The sequence below is a fragment of the Sphaerodactylus townsendi genome, linkage group LG01 (genome assembly GCF_021028975.2).
Source record: "Sphaerodactylus townsendi isolate TG3544 linkage group LG01, MPM_Stown_v2.3, whole genome shotgun sequence".
Taxonomy (NCBI): Eukaryota; Metazoa; Chordata; class Lepidosauria; order Squamata; family Sphaerodactylidae; genus Sphaerodactylus; species Sphaerodactylus townsendi.
This window is the reverse complement of record NC_059425.1, coordinates 24,896,783-24,917,281: the sequence shown is the minus strand read 5'-3', so window position 1 is coordinate 24,917,281 and position 20,499 is coordinate 24,896,783.

The following is a 20,499-nucleotide window of genomic DNA, read 5'->3' as shown; positions in this document are numbered from 1 at the left end:
GGCCACCAAGTATATTAAAATGGCAACCCCAGTCTGACCTGGGAATTCTTCCACCTGATCCCAAATACAAGAACTATGATTATTTAGCAGGGTTGACAGGAGACCTGGGGGGGGGGGGAGTCCTGTCCTATGAATAAAAGCATACTGTGCGGAAGCATACTGTGAAGCTTTTGATGTCATGAAGGAAAATCGTATCATCTTGTAAATATAAAGGGACAGGACATTTGCCACCAGGCAGTTGGCAACCCAATTAGCAAAAAAGGAACTAATCTCTGCACACATTCAATGGCCCTGTGGTTCCATCCCATGTTCCAGAGACTGAACTGTGGCCTTGGAAACCAGCAGCAGTCAGGGCTGAACTCTGGGGCTTTCTCACTAGGGCAGGCCAATCCCTTTAGCACAGTGATGGCAAACCTTTTCGAGACCGAGTGCCCAAATTGCAACTCAAAGCCCACTTATTTATTGCAAAGTGTCAACACAGCAATTTAACCTGAATACTGAGGTTTTAGTCCTGCGTGCACCCACCACTCTGCCCTGCTCTGCTCCAGCACATCCACCCCACCCCCACTGCCTCTGCCCCACCTGCTCTAGAGGCCAGCCTGCTCTAGCCTCCAGCAAGTCCTTTGCGCACCGTTCTGCGCCTCTCTAGCATCTCCGTGCCTCTCTAGCATCTCTGCGTTGTGCCCAGCGGCCCAGGCCAGCCTAGATGTGTGTGTGTGGGGGGGTGATTTTCCACCCCCTCACGATGAACTCTGTGCACACGTGCCCACAGAGAGGGCTCTTAGTGCCACCTCTGGCACTCGTGCCATAGGTTCGCCATCACTGCTTTCGCACTACCTTTTTGCCCCCAGCAGACCCTGAACTGTGTCATCCCTCATATAAGCCCTTTCCCAGGAGGCTGTGGCTCCAGAAGGGTTAAGTCTTTTCCAATTAACATGATAGCAACTCTCTTTGTTGCCTATGCAGGGGAAACATATATAACAATTGAGAATAATTCCCACATCAAAGACGTGGGGATAAAGGCAGTTTGGAAGCCTTTTGCTTCGCAGAGCCTCAGCTTTTCACAGCCTTAGTTTGATTAGGCTTCCTTCTTTCCTTTACCTTTAAAAACTCACCTCCCTTCCCCCCCCCACCCGTTTTTAAATTCCTAATGGCAGTAATTTGATTGTTTTGAAATGCATTAATTTCTTTCCTTAGGAAGAAGAACGTGAGTTACTGCAAACATCTGACAATGTAATGAAGTGATTATGCAGCTCATAGAGCTTTGCAATCCTTTGCGCTTTTTTTTCTCCAGCAGTGCCTTCACGTATTTCCTCACTCTTCTCTCCTCAACCCCCCCTCCCACATTTAATTTATATGAAGGAAGGCTATTGATAATAGCAAGTCAGCTCAAGTGAAAGAATGCAAATAGGAGGGGTGGAGAAAGACCCAGAGAAGTGGATTTAAGGGCATTACAGTCTCTTCTTCTTTCTGCAACAGGGACAGACTGGACCATTTAACGTACAAGCTGAATAGAAGTTGTGAGTGTGATACAGCTGCAGAAAGGGCTAATGTATGATTTTAGACTGCATTAGCACAGGCATAAGAGCCCCATAGCACAGAGTGGTAAGCCGCAGTCCTGCAGAGAAAGCTCCGCCCACAACCTGAGTTCAGTCCCAACGGAAGTCGGTTTCAGGTGGGCGGCTCAAGGTTGACTCAGTTTTCCATCCTTCAGAGGCTGTTAAAATGTGCACCCAGTTTGTTGGGGGCAAAGCATAGATGACTTGGGAAAGCAATGGCAAACTACCCCATAAACAAAGTCTGCCAAATAAATGATGTGATGTGATGCCACCCCATGGGTCAGAAATGACCCAGTGTTTACGCAGGCGGGGACTGACTCCCTTTACATACCTAACAGCGGCATAGTATCCAGACCCCTGAGAAGGAATAGTTTCACTTTAATGCACACTAATTAGACTGCGGCTCATTATGCATGGAACGGTTACCTTGGGGCTCTTTGCTGCGCAGTGGGGTTGTAGTGGGGTCTCCTCACTCTGTTTGCACACGAGGAAGCACTCCACTGCCTATTGTACTTGCTGGCTGAACTCTCCCAGCTCTCTGCTGTTCCTGGTTCCCTTAACTCAACCTATCAATTCACTCTTAAGGCACACAGTCACAAAGATGGCTGGCTTTTTAAAAGCCCTTTTAATTGTTGTTGTATTGACATTGTGGTTATTGCAGTTACATCAATATTGTAGCCCTTTTCCAAAAATACCCCCCCCCCCCAATGAAAGAGGCAAAGCAGTTCCCTGGACCACATTCTGATGAACAAGGGGACCACGTCCTAGATCTGATATTCTCCCTCCCTCCCACTTCCCGCCACTACTGTTGCCAGGGTGGGGGGGGGGGGAGCTTGTTGTTATTTTGATATTCCTTGGTATTTTGATATTCCTGTATTAGATCTGTCATTATTTCAATAGATCTAATATGGTACAAACTCTTGAAGTTGAAATAAAGTTTCTAAAAGCCCTTCTGAGTGAACAGGCACATTCGGTATGTGGCGGGATCAAGCACTCTCAGTTATTATATCGAAATATTGATCAAAGAATTTAAAGGGTGTGTTTTGTTGAAGCCCATGAGCAGCAGCTTCTTCTTCTTTTACTCACTGGCTACAGAAAGATTCCTTCTCTAGTGATGAAAATATGGCCACACACCTGATAACCACAAGAGGAGGAGGAGGGTTAGGTCACAGGTGACAGAAAAGTAATCCAGCTGGACCAGGAAGAAGCAGGAAGGAGCTGGCAACATGGAGGGAGTGTCAAGAGGGAGTGTCAAGAGGGACTGCAGTGTGAGGGAATGGGATGGGGCAGAGGAAAGATATCCAGGACAAAGCTGTGCTCACTGGCAAATCTGCCCTACCCTGGTGGCAAAGGAAATTAAAGTCGTGCTAGAAGTGGTGTCGCTTGCTGCAGAGAGAATGAAAAGTGAAAGCAGGGCTCGGGGAAATATGTCTGTACAAGAAATCTTGCCCTAACAGACATTCACCCCTGCAGTGTGGCAGACACCTTGTGCATGATCAGCCTTTGTCTGGAATACTGAGCCCACTTTCTCTGGGCGCTGCCATTAGAGAAAGACAAATTCAAATAGATTCAGAGGAGGGCAATGAAAACGGATGGGGGCTCCAAAAACTAGTCCTACAAGGAAAGGCTGAAAAAAATGGCATCTGTTTAATCTGGACTCCATGGAGATGTGGTCACATGCTTCAAATACCTGAAAGGCTGTCACACGGAAGCAGACAAGGCCTTCTTCTCAGCCGCTCCTGAACACAAGGCTATATATATCAGGCTTAGGTTACCAGAGTGTAGATTTCAGAGGAACAGAAGGATCTTCCTAAAGGTAAGAACAGTTGAGTGAGGTTAGGGTCCAATAGTAGAACATCTGTTTCATATGCAGGAGGTTCCACCTCCAGCGTCTCTGATGAAAAGGACTGGGTAATTCCACCTCTGACTGTTTCTTGCGTTGAAAATTTTATGGGGTTACCATAAGTCAGCTGCAACTTGACAGCACTTTCATTTTGTCTTCTTTGGTGTATTCAAATTTTATTAGTACTTAAAATGCTTTAAAAAAACAAAGAAAAGAAAAAGATCACAAACTATTAAAAAGTGCACTTAACATAAGGACTCCCAATTTCATCGAGTGTGAACAATAAAAATTAATATCACTTGCTCTTTAAACACATACATAAAATTCCAACTAAACCTCTACTGATAATTAAAATACTTTTTTTCCTGTTATGTCTTATAATAACAATCCACTAATCTTCAAAACCACTAATCATCAACAGTTTCCAACTGTCCCAAAATTTGCCTAAACTCCTTTTCTTTAGGTAACAAAGCGAGTTTGGCCATCTCCACCAACTCCAAAACCTTCACCCACCATTCTTCTATTGCAGATATATCTGAAGTTTTCCATTTTTGCACATAGAAAGTATTTTTGCAGTTGACGGACTTGACAGCACCTTCCATCACCAATAGACTGAGGGAAGATCTCAGGTTCTGAGACTCTGTAGAGCAGCTGGTTGCTAGAATAGACAGTTCTGACCTTGACATTGTCTGACGGAGTTTAAGGTATCTTCAGGTTTTTATTTGACAATGGAACCAATTACCTTAGGAGAACAGCAGGGTGTCCCTTGCTGGAGATATTCAAACAGAGGCTGCACAGCCATCCGACAAGAAAGCTCAGGGTTTGGATTTCCTGCATGGAAGAAAGGTTTGATGGCTGATAAGGTCCCTTCTAGCATTTGGACTTCTCTGTGATTTTATTGCCTGGTTTTCACAGAAGGCAAAACTACAGTTAAAATAAAATCCCTTTAATATGTGAAATAGAATTCAGTGGACAGAAATTCACTCAAGTCCAGCTGATTTAATGTTTATAACCTGCAAAAATGTTGCCAAAGAACGAAGCAGAAACCAAGAAATGAGCCAAGGTGCTTGCATTCAAACATCACGCGAAAGCATATTTAAGAATAACTGGAGTTGATAAACAAACTTTGGATCCTGGCTTGGTGGAGCCTAATTAACCTGAGTTAGTGGAGCAGCCTGCACTCAGGTAATCACAGTAACCCTGGTTACAGAGCTGTATTCAAGTCCTGGAGCACCTTAGAGACCAACAAGATTTTCAGGCTATAAGTTTTTGAGAGTCAAAACTTCCTTTGTCAGATCTTGATCATCTCTAAGAGGCTCAGTCTAGCTTTTCTACTGCAGACCAACATGGCTACCCTCTGAAACTAACCCTGGTTAGTTTTATTAAACCATATTTGTGTACAATGCCTAATCTGACCTATGAATACAGACTGACAGCATCCAAAGAAAGACCAGAAAAGTGTAGGTAACAACACAGCTTCATTAGAAAACCCCCAAAGCAGCTATCATGTGATATCTCAATTTGCTGGAGAAACAAGTTAATGGAAATGCAAAAAAAAATGCATTCTTCTACCTTCATGGAGTCCAGAAGGTGACGATTTATCTTGACTCTGCCCGTCTGGCCACATGCTACCACTACCCCACGGCTAGATTATTGTAATGGATGCTACATCGGTGTGCTCTTAAAGATAACTCGGAAACTCCAGTTGGTACAGATACTGTAGCCTATTTACAATAGAGCACTCAGCAGAACATGCATGTCACACCTCATTCTACAGTAATTCCATTGGATATCGATCAGTTAACACATTCAACTCAAGGTAGTGATTATCACCTACAAAACCTTAATGGCCTTGAACTCGCGTACCTGCAAGACTGTTGCCATGTATGCATGCAGTACTTCCCTCATGGCTGTTTGCTTTGCCCACAGTTTTTTTGTTTAAACAGGGGGTTCTCCTACTATGAAGGGTCCCCAGCCAAGACGCTCCTCCATTTTGTCTGCTCCCACTTCATTCTATCCATGTAATCTCCAGCTGGGAACGTTCCTGCTGCCTTTTGAGGGGGTGTCGCCTTTGGTCTAGAGTTAACTTAGACTATGTACGTTTTCGGTCAATTCAAGTGTGCAAATGAAAAACAGTGTGCGAAAGAGAAACAACAGTCCTTTCGACCCTTCTGAAGTGGTACCTGGAAGAGCTGGAGGAGCTGCTGCTGTGTGGGTGGGAAAAGCCTCAAGGAGCGAGAAAACCTGAAGAAAGCAAAACACATCTTGATTCTCTTCACTCTCCCTTGGAAAGGAAGCAGAAAAGTCACGCTTTTGGAGGCTTCAGAAACTGTGGGGGTTCTCTGATGTGAGATGCAGTGAGTTCAGGAGATGGAGAAATATGTACACATCTGAGAATCCAACCTGAAGGGAATGAATGCTCAATGCGAAGGAGACCACATCTGCATAAACGGCCTGCCTCTCCTGCTGTGCTCCATTGTAGCAGATTTGCTCATCTTACCAAAGCCTTCTGAAGATGCCACCCTGCAAATGGACAAAAGTGGCACCTGCCCATTCACATACATTGCCTGTGATGACTTTCATCTTGAGGAAAAGCCTGCCTGAGGTGGTCAGGAAGGCTCCTTCGCTGTTCTGTCATACCACGGAACGTGTATAAAACAGAAATGCTCTGGAGGGCATTTTTCTGAGGGGATCAGAACCATAATACAAATTAATAGTCCAGGAGGGTAGCTGAGCCAACCCCGCTCGCTCCTGGTGTATAGCCTGGCAGACGCTGGGCTTGCCAAACCAGATCAAGAGTGAGGGAAATTGCCTCAGCTGGCTCACGAGCCTGATAAATCCTCTCAAAGCAGCCACCCCACCCCACCCCACTGCAGGCTTGCCAGTCCAGGCACCCCCCAGTGCCATTTCTAGGGCCAGCAGTGGCAATCACCTCCCCCCGCTCCCTAGAGCTTGGCCCAACCAAGTCACATTTACCTCATATCCGGCCTCCTAACAAATGAGTTCAACTGCTCTGCCTGCGACTGTTCAGTGTTTGCATCACTCTGTAAATCTGTAATCCCAGTCTTATGAGAGTGTTCCTTGGATGTCTGCTGCTGTACGACTGTGTGGCTTTTTACTGAGTTATCTGCCTTGAGCCTCAATGAGAAAAATGGGCTATCAACAAGGTAGATAAATAACTGTAATGCTAAATTGCCATGCCAGGGTGAAGACAGTTATACTTTGAATTCCCTCGTATACTCAGCTCCTAAAGGTACAAGAGCCCTCTGGCTATCCTCTGGAAACTGTCGTATTCAAAGCCTTCTGTTTTATTCCAGTCTGGCCACACTTCTCTTCCTAAATATTGGACTTCTGCCACCTTTCCTGATGTGCTGTAAGCAGACTCACTTGCAGTAAGCATCCTAGGTTTGTGCTGAACACTGGAATGTGGCTAAATAGGATCCTGCCAGGCTAATGAAGGAAAATGGAGGAGCTTTAAAGTGGAAAGGGAAGTGTGAGGCCCCCCCTCCCCAGGTCATTTTCAGTCTTGCAGTCCTTAGTGAAATCAGAACACTCAGTCCCAATGAAGAGATCTTCCTCTGGGTTGCCCTGGTAAGTTGGTGATGCACGGCCAATCTCTGCAGCTCCCTCCAAGGTGTGCTGGACTTAATGCAGCTCAATTAAAAGGCGTTGCATGGCTATTTTTCTTGATCAGCCAGCAGGCAGTGCTATTGCTTTGCCGAACTCTGCCATAAGAAACACCCTGGTTAACAGAGCAGCTTTTGCCAAGGAAGGTTGCCAACTGCCTGGGGGTAGAATGTCCTGTCTCCTTTAAAAGAGGCTTAATGGGCTGTTTTTCACCAGGTGATATTATTCACCTCCATGGCATGAAAAGCTGCTGCCGCCCTATTCTAGACATTAAGCTTCTGGTAAATGGACAGGACATTTTTCTTCCTGCACATTAGCCATCCTACTGCCCAGGGTCCCTTGGAAGTCGGGGCAAAATGGAGTGGCTGAGCTGCCCGCTACCCTGTTCCTTCTTTTAGGAAACCCTGCTGCTTCAGCTGAAAATTATTTCTTGGCAACTTGGCTACCAGTGTTGAGAGAGAGGCAGCTTTTCCCCAGAGGGTGGGGAAAAGAAGCCGTTGCTCATTCGTGAATGTTAATTCATTTAAATGAATGCAAAAATGAGCAAGGCTGACCAGGTGGGAAAGAAAAGCTGATTCCAAATTAAGCAGATTGAAGCGGTAAGAATTCGGAGTGGCGTCTTCTTCCTCGAGAAGGAACGGCCGCTGGGGCTGATGGGAAGTAGCAGGGGTCAGGGCTGCAACATCCGTGGACTTCTTCGGGGCCTGGGCAAAAGTTCAGCCCAGGAATCGTCGTCACACCTGTGGGATCCCGAATGGAACCGCCCGAGGCTCTGTCAAAACCCGCGCTTTGAACACGGCTAAGTCCTGAGAATTCAAAGGAAGGTGCAGTGCCCAGATGTTTTCCAACTGCACACTGTATAAGCTATTCCCCCCCCCCCCAGTGTATATAAACACACATGACTGGGAAACTAACCATCTGCTGTCAATCAGGAGAGATGGTGATAGAAGCTGTCAAAATGCTGTCATTTTCCTGACGTTTGACAGGGGGTAATAAATCCCGTCTGGTTTCCAGAGGTTCTGCCTCTAGCTCTGGTAAGGCCTACCAGCTGCAGAGAGGGGGGAAAAGATGTGTGTTGCTTTATGGGGGGCAGTCTCTGGGACCCTGCGCTTCTTGCAATGCTTTATTCTCAAAGAGGACGTGCCAGACCTTTGAAGCCTGGAGAGAAGTCAGCAAAACTCTGCCCCATATTCTTAGTCACAAGGGGAGCAGTTGTGGTTACAGGGCAAGGAGAGAGATGCTCTGTACAGACTGGAAAGCGCCCAAGCTGATTGGCTAGCATTGAATATTAAGGCTCATATGAGGCCTTGGGACTTGAAGGAAAAGCTGGGGCAGGTATCTATCCAGGGGACTGCAAAGCAGAGCTGACACAAAGTCTCTTCCGGCCCTACAGATTCTCCAGCCTTCAGGTAAGTCTTGGCACAACTCCAGCTGTGACCCTGGAATCTTTGATGCCAATTTTAGCTCAGCCTTCTCCTCGCGGCTGCAGTTGACAGCTGGAATCATCCGGGTAGGCCTGGCCTGCATTTCTTCCTGTGTGTCAACTGTGGGCTCTTCACAGGGTGGCGAAGGGGGTCTTGGGAGGAGGGAGAGCGGCGGAGAGAATGAAATGAGAGCAGAGGCATTTTTGCAAACAAGAATCCGTTTGTCAAAATACATTCGTCTTGCGGAGCCGCTTGGGAACAGGATGAGGGGAGGTTTAAAAAAAGAGAGAGAGAGAGAGAGCAGGATTTATTATGCAAATTAATTTTATATTTATTCAGGTGCTTTGCATAGAATTCCACCAGCATTAGGTATTCATGGAGAAAAAGACTGCAGCAAAAGGTATGCTGGCTCAGAGCGTGTAGTGGGCTGAGATCAAATGGCAGCATTTGGAGAAATCTTTCCCATCTCGAGGTACTTGCGTGTGGATGGGCGCTTAGGGACACAGTGCTGTGCAGCAGCCCACCAAGAAACAAGAGGGAAGGGAAGAAAATCAGTTAGACAACAAGTTATTAACATGCAAATCAGCTCAAAATGATTAGTAGGGGAACGGGTAGACTCCTCTCTAATGTGTAGCAGTGTTGTTGATGGATCGTATCAAGAGAGGGAGGCCACTGGTTTTCTGGCTGAGACAGTGTAGAATGAGGTGTTTGCCTGCTTCATGGTAGAATCAAGAACATACGAAGAGCTCTGTTGGATCAGACCAATGGTCCATCTAGGCCAGCACCCTGTCTCATGCGGTGGCCAACCAGTTCCTCTGACGGTCCAACAGCAGGCCATAGAGGCTGTCCCCTGATGTTCATATTATCACTGGTACTGTCACTTTGAGATACAACTCTAGTCAAAAGGGAGGATCGATTTCTCATGATAGTTAGAGCGAACCTCCATGTTCAGAAGCAATATACCCCTGAAAAACAACTACTGAGGGGCAATACTAGGGGGAGGCTGTGACCCCATTTTCTGCTTTTCGGCTTTCTAGGGAATCAAGTTGACCACTGAGGAAGAAGAAAAAGAAGAAGAGTTTGGATTTATATCCCCCCTTTCTCTCATGCAGGAGACTCAAAGGGGCTGACAATCTCCTTGCCCTTCCCCCCTCACAACAAACACCCTGTGAGGTAGGTGGGGCTGAGAGAGCTCTGAGAAGCTGTGACTAGCCCAAAGTCACCCAGCTGGCGTGTGTGGGAGTGTACAGGCTAATCTGAATTCCCCAGATAAGCCTCCACAGCTCAGGCGGCAGAGCTGGGAATCAAACCCGGTTCCTCCAGATTAGATACACGAGCTCTTAACCTCCTACGCCACTGCAGTATGCTGTTGTAAAAAGACAAATGTTTGGTCTGACCCAGAAGGGCTCCTTTTTCATAATCTTTCCCATCTCCTAAAGGGAGATTATCAGACATCATACATTTCTTCCAAGGGAAATTTGCTGGAGTTGTTTGAGGAACACTACTCCTGTAATGGGTTCATTTTCTGCAGATGACAGATGTTCATGGACTACAATTCCCATCAGCCCCAAGGCCATGCCAGCAGGGGCTGATGGGAATTGTAGTCCATGAACATATAAAGCACCAGAGTTGGACACCTCTGCTCTAGAGAACTGTGAAAGGAGGGTCTTGCTTCAAGAGGATGGTGAATTCATTGAGGGGTAGCCCATTCAACTTTTTTAGCTGGGCCACATTCTCACTTTGTTCATGACTTGAGACAACCCTCCACTTCTGTTGATGCCTTCTCTAGACTGTTTTGATGAAGTCAAACTGATCCCAGAATATCACAATTCTCCCCACCCACCCACCCCCTCCAGATTCCTGGCATTGCACAGGCATCCTTACCTGGATTGCCATTCTTGTAACTAGTTTGCTCCTCATGACAACGGTCAGCAAACCCTCCATTTACTGTCAGTTAAAGCAATGGTCACGCTGTGCACTTCAGTGCACTTTAGCACTGCTGCATTCATCATAATGCATCCTGGAGAACAGCAATGAGGCTGGGTTAATAAGAAGGTAATAGCACCCAAAACAGGAAACTGGAACACTGTGTTCAGTTCTGGTGGCCCCGTCTCAAAATGGGTGTTATAACGTGGAAAAGGTACAGGAAAAAAAGACAACCAGGGGAAAGAGATAAAGAGTCTCTAAAAGACTAAGACGTTTACGGCTTTGTAATGTAGAGAAGCAAGAGGGGGACATGATTGAGGTTCATACAGAGTACATAAAGAACCAGCTCCTCCTGTGCTATCCAGCCCTCCACTTCAGGTTCTCCTCACAAGCCCAATTCTCTAAGCCCCAGACTGCAACAGTGAGGCAGGTAGCACCAGAGACAAGGATTTCACACTGGTGGCCCCTTGCCTTTGGAATGGCCTTCCCCTTGACATCTGCCTAGTGTCTACCCTACTTTCTTTTAGAGGCCAGGCAAAAACATTTCTTTTTGCACCGCTTTTTAATGGAGGGATTCCATCTCTTTAAAGCGGTTTCATTCTCTGCTCCAAGCCTGAGAACTGGTTCAACAATATCATTTTAGACTCATCTGTTTTGTGTGTTTTTGTATCCTGGCTTATTTTATAGACGTGGCATACACATGCTTTTGATCAGAGTGATTTATTTCGATTGTCTTGGTTGGTTCTGTCTTTTTGTTCTAGCTGTGAGCCGCCAAAAGCAGGTGTGGAGAAGTGGCACACAGATGTTCCAAATAAATGTGCATGCATACATGTATAGGATAATTCTAGAATTCGCATAATTATAGAAATTCATGGGCACTCATTGAAATTGATGGGCAGCAGAACCAGGAGTTAATAACTCTCCACTCTCTAATAACTCTCCACTCAAAGAGTTATTAACTTGGGGAATTCACTGCCGCAGGATGTGATGTGGGTTAGTAGTTTATTTGGCTTTAAAAGGGGATTAGACACATTCGTGGAGCGCAGGGTCTATCAGCGACTGTTAGCCAAGATAACTAAATGGAACTGCCATTTTCAGCGGGAATAACCATTTCAAATCCAGCGTGTGCAGGGAGCAATAGGAGCAGGCCTGCATGTACTATTAACTTTTCCTTGATCCCATCTTTCTCCCCAGTGGGGGAGTCATATCAGTTTACATCATTTGCCTATCCTCCATTTTATCCTCACAACAACCCTGTGTGGTAGGCTAGTCTAAGAAAGTATGACTGGCCCAAGGTCACCCGGAAAGCTTCCATGACAGAGTGAGGATTTGACCCTAGATCTCTCAGATCCCGGTCTGGCACTCTAACTACTACCCCAGAATGGCCTTCTGGGGGCATCTGGTTGGCTGCTACATGAAACAGGATGCTGGACTGGACAGACCATGGCTCTCATCAGCACAGATGCTCTTATGAGATGGAAAGAGGTCACTGTTTGGGCATGAACAACATAAACCCACCTGGAAGCAAACCCTGCATCTCTCCGTCTGTCTACAAAGGATGATGTGGCCAAGGAGGAAAGGCTCCAAACTGTTTCCTGACCACCATCACTGTCTTATTTCCCTGAACGTTGGCAGCAAGGAAGGCAAATTGTGTTTCCTATAAATGGACCTATTTCCACATCGGCGGGAGGCAGCCTGGACGTGTTGTGTGCCAGTTCAGAGCTCGAGATCCCTGGCTGTGATCCTATGAGCTGCTGTAGGCAGATCCCATGAGCTCTTTGTGCCAAAGGCATTTTACTCCGTTGCCATCTGCAAAGAACAGGCCCAAAGCCCTCCTGGGCTCATAGAGCTAGCTGTGTGGTAATTTGCAGTCAGACCTAATCAGGAAAAACTGCCAAGTTGGGTCCATCTTAACCAAGCCTAAATCCTCCCCAAGTCCATGCGATCAAACATGTATTGTGAGATCTGTGCTTGAAACTTACTCCCAGGCAAGGATAGGCCCAATCAGGACTGTGGCTACTAATCTGTGGGGAAAGGGGGCTTAAGACTCCGCCCATCCATTTTCTTGATATGAAAAGGCATGGGGTTTATTTGAGCCCATGGAGGAAAATGAAATATGCCCCATCACTGCATATGGAACATTCAGTGAGGCAAATGGTAGTCCGTGTGGTGTAGTGGCGTGGTGGACTGGGACCCTGGACGACCCAAGTTTGAATCCCCACTTCTACCATGGAATCTTGCTGGGTCTGTCACAAACTCTCAGTCTGGCCTACCTCGTAGGGTAATTGTAAGAAAATAGAAGAGGCAAGAAAAATATTCTAAGCCACTTTGAGCCCCAAACATGGGAAGGAAAGCAGGACATAAACAAACAAACACATAAATAGGGAACATGGACTTCTCTGTCTGTCTTTCACACTGGCCATGTTTTAATGTTTGTTTTAACCTGTTGTGAACCGCCCTGAGCCCTCAGGGGGAGGGCGGTATATAATAATAATAATAATAATAATAATAATGATAATGATAATAATAATAATAATAACAAACAACAAACAACAACAAACAACAACAACACACAATACACAATAATAAATGCATACCATACAACACACACACACACACACACACACACACACACACACATAATAATAATAATACACACACACACACAAAATAAATAAAAAATAACCTTAAGCTCCAGGATCTCTACCAGCAATGAGTCCAGGTTTGGCAAAGGGTTTGTCCCTGCTTGCCTAAGCTGCATTGCATTATGTGCGTGCAGCTCCCTGGATTTGGTTGCTACTCCTGGGCAAAGGGGGCACCCAGAGCATGGCACAAAATGCCATTCTGTGTTATGCAGCTGTGGTGGGTGACTTGTGAATGGGCGGCTGACTCATGGGTGCCTTGGCTGAGGCTCAGAGAAAAACCTGGTGGCGAAATTGGGATCCACAAGAGACTGCTCCTCACACGGATCTCAGTGCCCAGCCAGTGCAGAAGGGGGCCACTAGGGTTGCCATCCTCAAGGAGTGGGCTGGAGTTCACCAGGAATTACAGCTGATCTCCAGACTACATAGCTGACCTATTTTGATTATTCATTTATTCAAAACGTGTCTTCCGCTTCTCCTGGAGAAAATGGCTGCTTTAGAAGGTGGACTGTCTGACATGAATCCTTACTGAGGTCCCTCCCCTCCCTAAACCCCACCCTCCCAGAGTCCACCGTCCAATCTCCAGGTATTTCAGAACACAGAGTTGGCAACCCTGGAGAAAATCAGGCCAAGCAGAGTGAGAATCCTTACATTAAAAAAATAGAGGCAGCCAAGAATGCCTGTCTGCCTGGCCCACGCTTCTCTCTGTGGAGACTCCTGCCGCAAACACCGTTCCAAAGACCAGGCCAACAGGAGCCCCTTGAAGAGTTTCCCATCCCAGGCAGCGTCCCTCGTTTTCTCCTTCCGTCCATCACTCAGTCCTAGAACAGCAATCTCCAAGTTCTCTATTTAGCGGGTGGCAACTTCTATTTGTTTCCCTATTGTGCCATTGTGGCGGTTTTAAATGGAGTGCTTGCTTGTCTCCCGGGGCCTCCCCAGAGATTTGTCAGTCCCTCATGGGAAGGGAAAGGGCCAGGGAATTCATAACACACATGAAGCAGCTCATTATTTGCTCAGACAGATGGAGAAGAGCGCGCAGAGTCACCCTTCATTTTTACAGCTGTGCCTACTGAGGAGAGGGAGCAGGAGCCAGACATGGCAGCCGGCCTGCTGCCGCCTTAGGGCTGGGCTGTTCTGTGCCACAGCAACCTGGCTCCCTGGGGAGGCCCCGAGCGCATTCGCCGCTGCCGCTGCCTGCGAGGCATTGTGTTTCAGTGGGTAGCATGCTGAACTGGGCTGGAATGAGGCACTGTGTGTGTGTGTCTTATGCTCCACGGGTGGTCAAATATCCTTCATTCCCCATCCGGAAAATAGGAATACTAAACCCATCCTCGCAGAGCTTGTTTTAAGAGCCACACACAAATGTCTGTTCATTTTTACCTCACCGCATGGTTCTTTAGACACACACACATACACACGTTTTCCTCTCACAACTACCCTGTGGCTTAGGTTAGGCCAGGGGTAGGGAACCTGTGGTTCTCCAGATGTTCAGGAACTACAATTCCCATCAGCCTCTGTCAGCATGGCCAATTGGCCATGAGAGCCGCAGGTTCCCTACCCCTGGGTTAGGCTGACACAGAGCGACTGCCTCAGAACCAACTGGTAGTTTTTATGGCTGAGTAGGGGCTTGACTCTTGCCCTCCCAGATCCCACATTCTAACCACTACACTGGACGAAGGGAGATGGTGCAAGAGACTAAAAGTGCAATGTAAATTATGAGCAGAGGAGGAATCAGAACATGGAGGAGGAATCACACTAGGAAGGTTCTAGAATTCTGGATTCAGCTCCACAAGGTGCTGGACCACTGTGCAATTCTTGTTCCCAGCCTCCCCTCTACGGTTCCCCACCCACATTTGTTCTTTGCACATAGTAAGTTCTGTGAAGGAAGAAATGCTACGTCATGGAAAGAAACGCATCTTGCCTTGACATACCTCTGAGGATGCCAGCCATAGATGCGGGTGAAACGTTAGGAGCAAAAACTACCAGACTACAGTCACAGAGCCCGGAAAACCCACAGCAGCCAGAAGAAATGCTTTAATTCCTAGAGCTGGTTCAGTGATTAATTTCTAATTCAAGAGAAGTGCTTTAGTTGTTAATAATAGATGTGTGAGAATGGGTATGATTACTCAAGAAGAAAAGAAAGGTTCTCTATGCAAGCTCAGGAGCATGCTCTCCCTACAATAAAAAGACTACCGGGGAATTATAAGATGCTTATAAAATTATGCATGGTGTGAAGGAAGTGGCTGCAGAAACCCTTTTCATCCTGTCTTGTAATAGTAGAACAAAGGGTCGCCCAACTAGATTGATGGGCCTGAGAATCTTGGTTAAAAAAAAAAGAACTACTTCACAAAAAGCGGAATAAACTTAAGGAATTTACTGACTTAGTATGAGAAGGCACCTAGCTCACCCTACTTTAAATGGGGTTAGACAAATTAATGGAAGAGAGATCTGTGAAGTCAGGTTAGCTTAATGGAACCTCCACATTTTGGAACGGCTGGGGGGCAAAAGGAAAAGATACCTGTTGCCTTCCTGTTCACATTATGGACTTCCTGTAGCTCTCAAAATCATGGTTGCTGTGAAAAACAGGACCCTGGACTAGACGGGCTCCGAGTCTGATCTAGCAGGGCCAAGTCTGACTTTCAAAAACTGAAATGTCATATTAAACACTCATCCTTCAGCCAAAGTCAAACTCCTGAACCATTCAAACAAATCACAAAAATGAGAGCTATCCTTGTCCAAGGTACAGATGCCAGATAGCAGTTGTGGCGCTCCCACCTACCCTTTGGGGGCAAAGGGAGAGAGGGGGAGGGGGAGAGGGAGGGGAGGGGTGGGTGAACTTCTTTCTTGCTCCCATTTCTGCCACCTCTGTCTTTGTTTTCATTTCTGCCCCCCCAATCCCATCCCCCATCCCACCCATTCCTCCATTCTGCAGCAATGGAGCAGAGCCGTTCACTTAATGTGGCAAACATCACAACTGCTGCCAGTTGAGGAGAGTGTTGGGTCCACGTTTAATCTCCCAAACATTAAAACAGCAACTACACAGCCCTTGGCTTGCTCTTTACCTGAAACAACTTACAGGAAAACATTCAAAGAATAAGGGATGTGCTAGACCTGCTAAACAAGACCGAAAGTCCCCAACGGTGGCCAGTATAGGGCTTGTCATAGGTTCCAGATTGCAGTGCCACCTATTACAGACTCCCGATTAATTTAAAGCAGGGGTCTTCAAACTATGGCCCTCCAGATGTTCATGGGCTACAATTCCCATCAGCCCCTGCCAGCATGGCTAAGTTGCAGGGCTGATGGGAATTGTAGTTCATGAACATCTGGGGGGCCATAGTTTGAAGACCCCTGCTTTAAAGCCAAACAGTTTTCCAGTCCTCAGGGTGGCAAGGAAAGCTTTTAAAATGAAAAGACATTAATTCACCCTTGATTCACCCTTGGAAGAGTTGCATGGTTGCCTCAAAGCAAAGCCACAAGTGCCACCAACTACCACCAAGCTTACTCCTCAGTAACGCATGCCTCGGAGCCAACTGTTTTTTCTTAACTAAAACCTCAATATTTGGGTTAAATTGCCGTATTGGCACTTTGCGATAAATAAGTGGGTTTTGGGTTGCAGTTTGGGCACTCGGTCTCGAAAAGGTTCGCCATCACTGTCCTAAGCCAAGTTAGCACTGTAGTCCCTTTCTTCCTCAGGGTTGCTAACTCCAGGCCAGGACATTCCTGGAGATTTTAGAGTGAAGCCTAGAAAGAATGTCGTCTGGGAGGGCCGGGTGCAATGCCATAGAGTTCACCCTCCAAAGCAGCCATTTTCTCCAGGGGAATTGATCTCTGTCATCTGGAGTTGAGTGGCACTTCCAGGAGAACACCAGCCTCCACCTGGAGATGGCAACTCTATAATCCTGCTGCATCAGTTGCATCTGTTTAGATGTGGGGCACACATTTTTTGCAGCCTGCAGTGGGGGAGTGGCTTCACTGCAATTGACAGTACTCACAGCAAATTGATTTGGGTTAAATGCAGAGCTGGGTGGTCAGATACTTGGATTTCACCAGCAGCGACTCTCTTTTTTCCTCCCCCCCATGCCTCAGTTTCCCCTTCTGCTGGACAACAGCAGAGATGACAGAAGGAGATCATTTGATCTTTTTCTGATTCTAAATCAGAGGGATCTTCTCAGCTCGGGGAGCGAAATCTGTCTGGAGACATTTTCAAGATTCCCCTTTGATGCCTGCTTTTCTCCTTTCCTCCCCACACACCTCTCCCTCCCTCCGTCCATTCCCCCCCTCCCCAGCTTCAGAAGTAAAGGATCTGCCAAGCTGTCAACAGTGTTTAAACAACAGCCTCCTGCAACTGGATCCGAGAGGAGGCTTATAATTAAATTGCTGACAGGCAGGCGCCTCCATCATGAAGGGAGAAGGAGCAGAAGCAACAACCGCCACCACCTGCTTAAAAGGAGGGCCCTGGAGCATGTCTGAGGCCTGGAGGAAGCCTTTCCCCAGAACAACCTTGGACTGCAGCCATTGTGGCCAAGGGGCAGATAGAGAGCTAGTTTCTATGCCTAACATGTATCACAGAACAGCAGCTAGACTAAACGGATTCAGATGAACAGCTGAGGTGGTAGATTCCTCCTCCCCCCCTTGCAGCATGGTGATCAATCATTCATGGAAATGTTTTGACTAGTCAATGCCACACAGAGCCACCAACCACGTTTCGAAGGAGCCAAATTATAGTTGTAAGGACCTCCCCCGCCCACAAGACCTCCTCTGAATTTGCCCCAAATCAGCTCCTAAGGAGTAGCCTGACACAGTGTAAGGAGAGAACTGGCAGATTGTGCAGAGGGAGCTACACCACTTTGGGAGCTAAAATCTAAGTCGGCTCTAGCTCACAAACCCTTGCTGCATGTGGACGACTTGCAGTGACTCCAGTGGTTGCAGCTACAGTGGTCCTGCCATAAGGCGGAGTGAAGCAGTGGATTTGGGGTACGATAATGGCCGCATCAGAGACACATGGGCTAGATCCAAAAATGGAGGCTGTGCAATCCACCAGGAAGTTCTCTTACAGCAAGATTCTGACCTCATATCTCCCCTCTTGGAGAAAGGAAAACTGCAGGACCTTCCTGCATGATGAGGATGAGGATGAAGAAGAAGATGAAGATGATGATCAAGATGATGAAGAAGAGATGGATTTATAGTCCCCCCTTTCTCTCCTGTAAGGAGACTCAAGGCTTACAATCTCATTTCCCTTCCCCCCTCACAACAAACACCCTGTGAAGTAGGTGGAGCTAACCCGAAGAACTGTGACTAGCCCAAGGTCATCCAGCTGGACATGGCCCACCCACCCTAGCGAAGGAAGGGGAGGGAGGGGGAAGGGTGGCATGCAAGGGACAGGGAGTGAGGGAGGGGAGGGAATGAGGGGCCCACCCATGGAGGGAGGGGAGGGAGAGGTGCCATGCAAGGGAAGGGAAGTGAGGGAAGGGGAGGGAGTGAGGGGTGGCATGCAAGGAAGGGGAGGGAGGGGGAGGGGCCCAGCATCTGGACATGGCCCACCCACCCTAGGGGAGGAAGGGAGGGGGAGGGTGGCATGCAAGGGAAGGGGAGGGGGGAGGGGAGTGAGTGAGGGGTGGTATGCAAGGGAGGGGAGGGAGGTGGAGGCAACTGTGTTGGAGTGCACAGGCTAATCTGAATTCCCCAGATAAGCCTCCACAGCTCAGGCAGCAGAGCAGTGAATCAAACCCAGTTCCTCCAGATTAGACTGCACCTGCTCTTAACCACTACGCCACTGCTGCTCTTGGGTAGTCCTGAATAGGGAGTAGGAGACTGAATGAAGAAGGGAGGAAAAGGCATAAAAGAAGGAGTGGTTTCCCCATTCTTCTTCCCTATATTGAGGGATGGAGTGGTCGTTGACTTCACATAGAACAATCCCGTATGTCACTGCCCTGTCAAGCACCCTATCTATCCCGGAGCCTCCTCCGGAGCCAGTGAGAGGGAACCGCAGCAGCACCCAGCAGTGCGAATTCTAAAATGAGACACAGAACATGGACGGCAACCTAAGGGAATAGATTTCTTTCTGTCAAAACCCTCCAACAGACCGAACAGCACAATAGGACTTGTGTAACTACACACACGGGGGTAACAGAGAACAGATGCACGCTTGAAACAAAAACAGCCTTTGAATTCAGTTAAGCAACTGGTTCGCTTGATACCACTTCAAGGTGAGCCAAGTCCAGCTTTTCTGGTCCGCCAAGTACCAGATTGTAGGGGTGTCAACTTTATGTTGGGAAATTCCTTGAGAGCTGAGGTTGAAGCCCGAGGAAGGCAGGCTTTGGGGAGGGGAGGGGACTGAGCAAGGTTAAATGGCAAAGGGCCCGCCCTCTAAAGAAGCTCTTTTCTCCAGAGGAATTGATCTCTGTGCTCTGGAGATCAGGTGCAATTCTGGGAGATCTACAGGCCTGTCTGGAAAGTGACAACCTTATGCCAGAAGCTTCCTTGCTTAAAAGAACAAGCGGGACATCAAGAGCCAGGTTTCAGTCTTCAGCTTGAAAAACGGTGCCCCACAATAACTATATGATTCCCACTGTAATACTAGTCTTCCTAAATTTACCCGCTCCCTTTCCAGTTAACATGGCACACACATGTTAGGAGTGTCAATGACCTCCTGCAAGGCATGAAGAGACCGGAACTGTACCTAGTTCCTCAGCAAACAGATTCCCCCTATGTTGCTAGTCCCCGTTTACTGACTCCACCTCTACTGGGCTAAATCAGCCTGTTCCTGGGTTCTAGCCTGGGGCCAGTGAAGAAGAGAACGGGTGTGGCTGTGCGTGGCTCCACCTTGCACCAGCCCAAACGGGGGTACAGCCAATGAGGAAGACTTTTCTCCCTCTAGCCCACTCTTGAACCCCTCCATTCACCAGGGCATGATGGCAGGAGGAGGCAGAGTCCTTTCGCAGGGCTGTTTGGCCTCCCAGTTCATCTTTGAAGAAGGTCCCTAAATTTGGATGGCTGCCTCAGCTTCCCTGGAACACATTCTGCCCTGGTCCAAAAGAGAGCTCGCCACCACATGCAGGCATCCAATGGATCACGCTACAAGACAGTCAACAGGAAAATCCAAATGGATTACCTTTCCTTGGCACCCCACCCCCCACCATGTCTCGGGATGAGGGACATATACAAATTGCTTCTCATTTCCTTCTCACCAAGTCCCTGAAGCAGTGAACGAACTGACCCAATTTCTGTCCCCACCCCCTGTGGTTTAAATATGTTTTCAACATCAGTCAGAGAAATTGGGGGAGTGGTTTGTTGCTCCACCCTTGGGTACGTTTAGCACCATGGGTTAACAGTTTTATGCAGTTTGTTGGTTTTATTATTTTTAGACTATATGTTTATATGAGGTTTTGTATTCGTATGTATTGTGAGCTGCTCTGAGCCCGCTTAGGCAGGGGAGAGCAGGGCATCAGAGCTAATAAATCTAATCTAATCTAATCGAA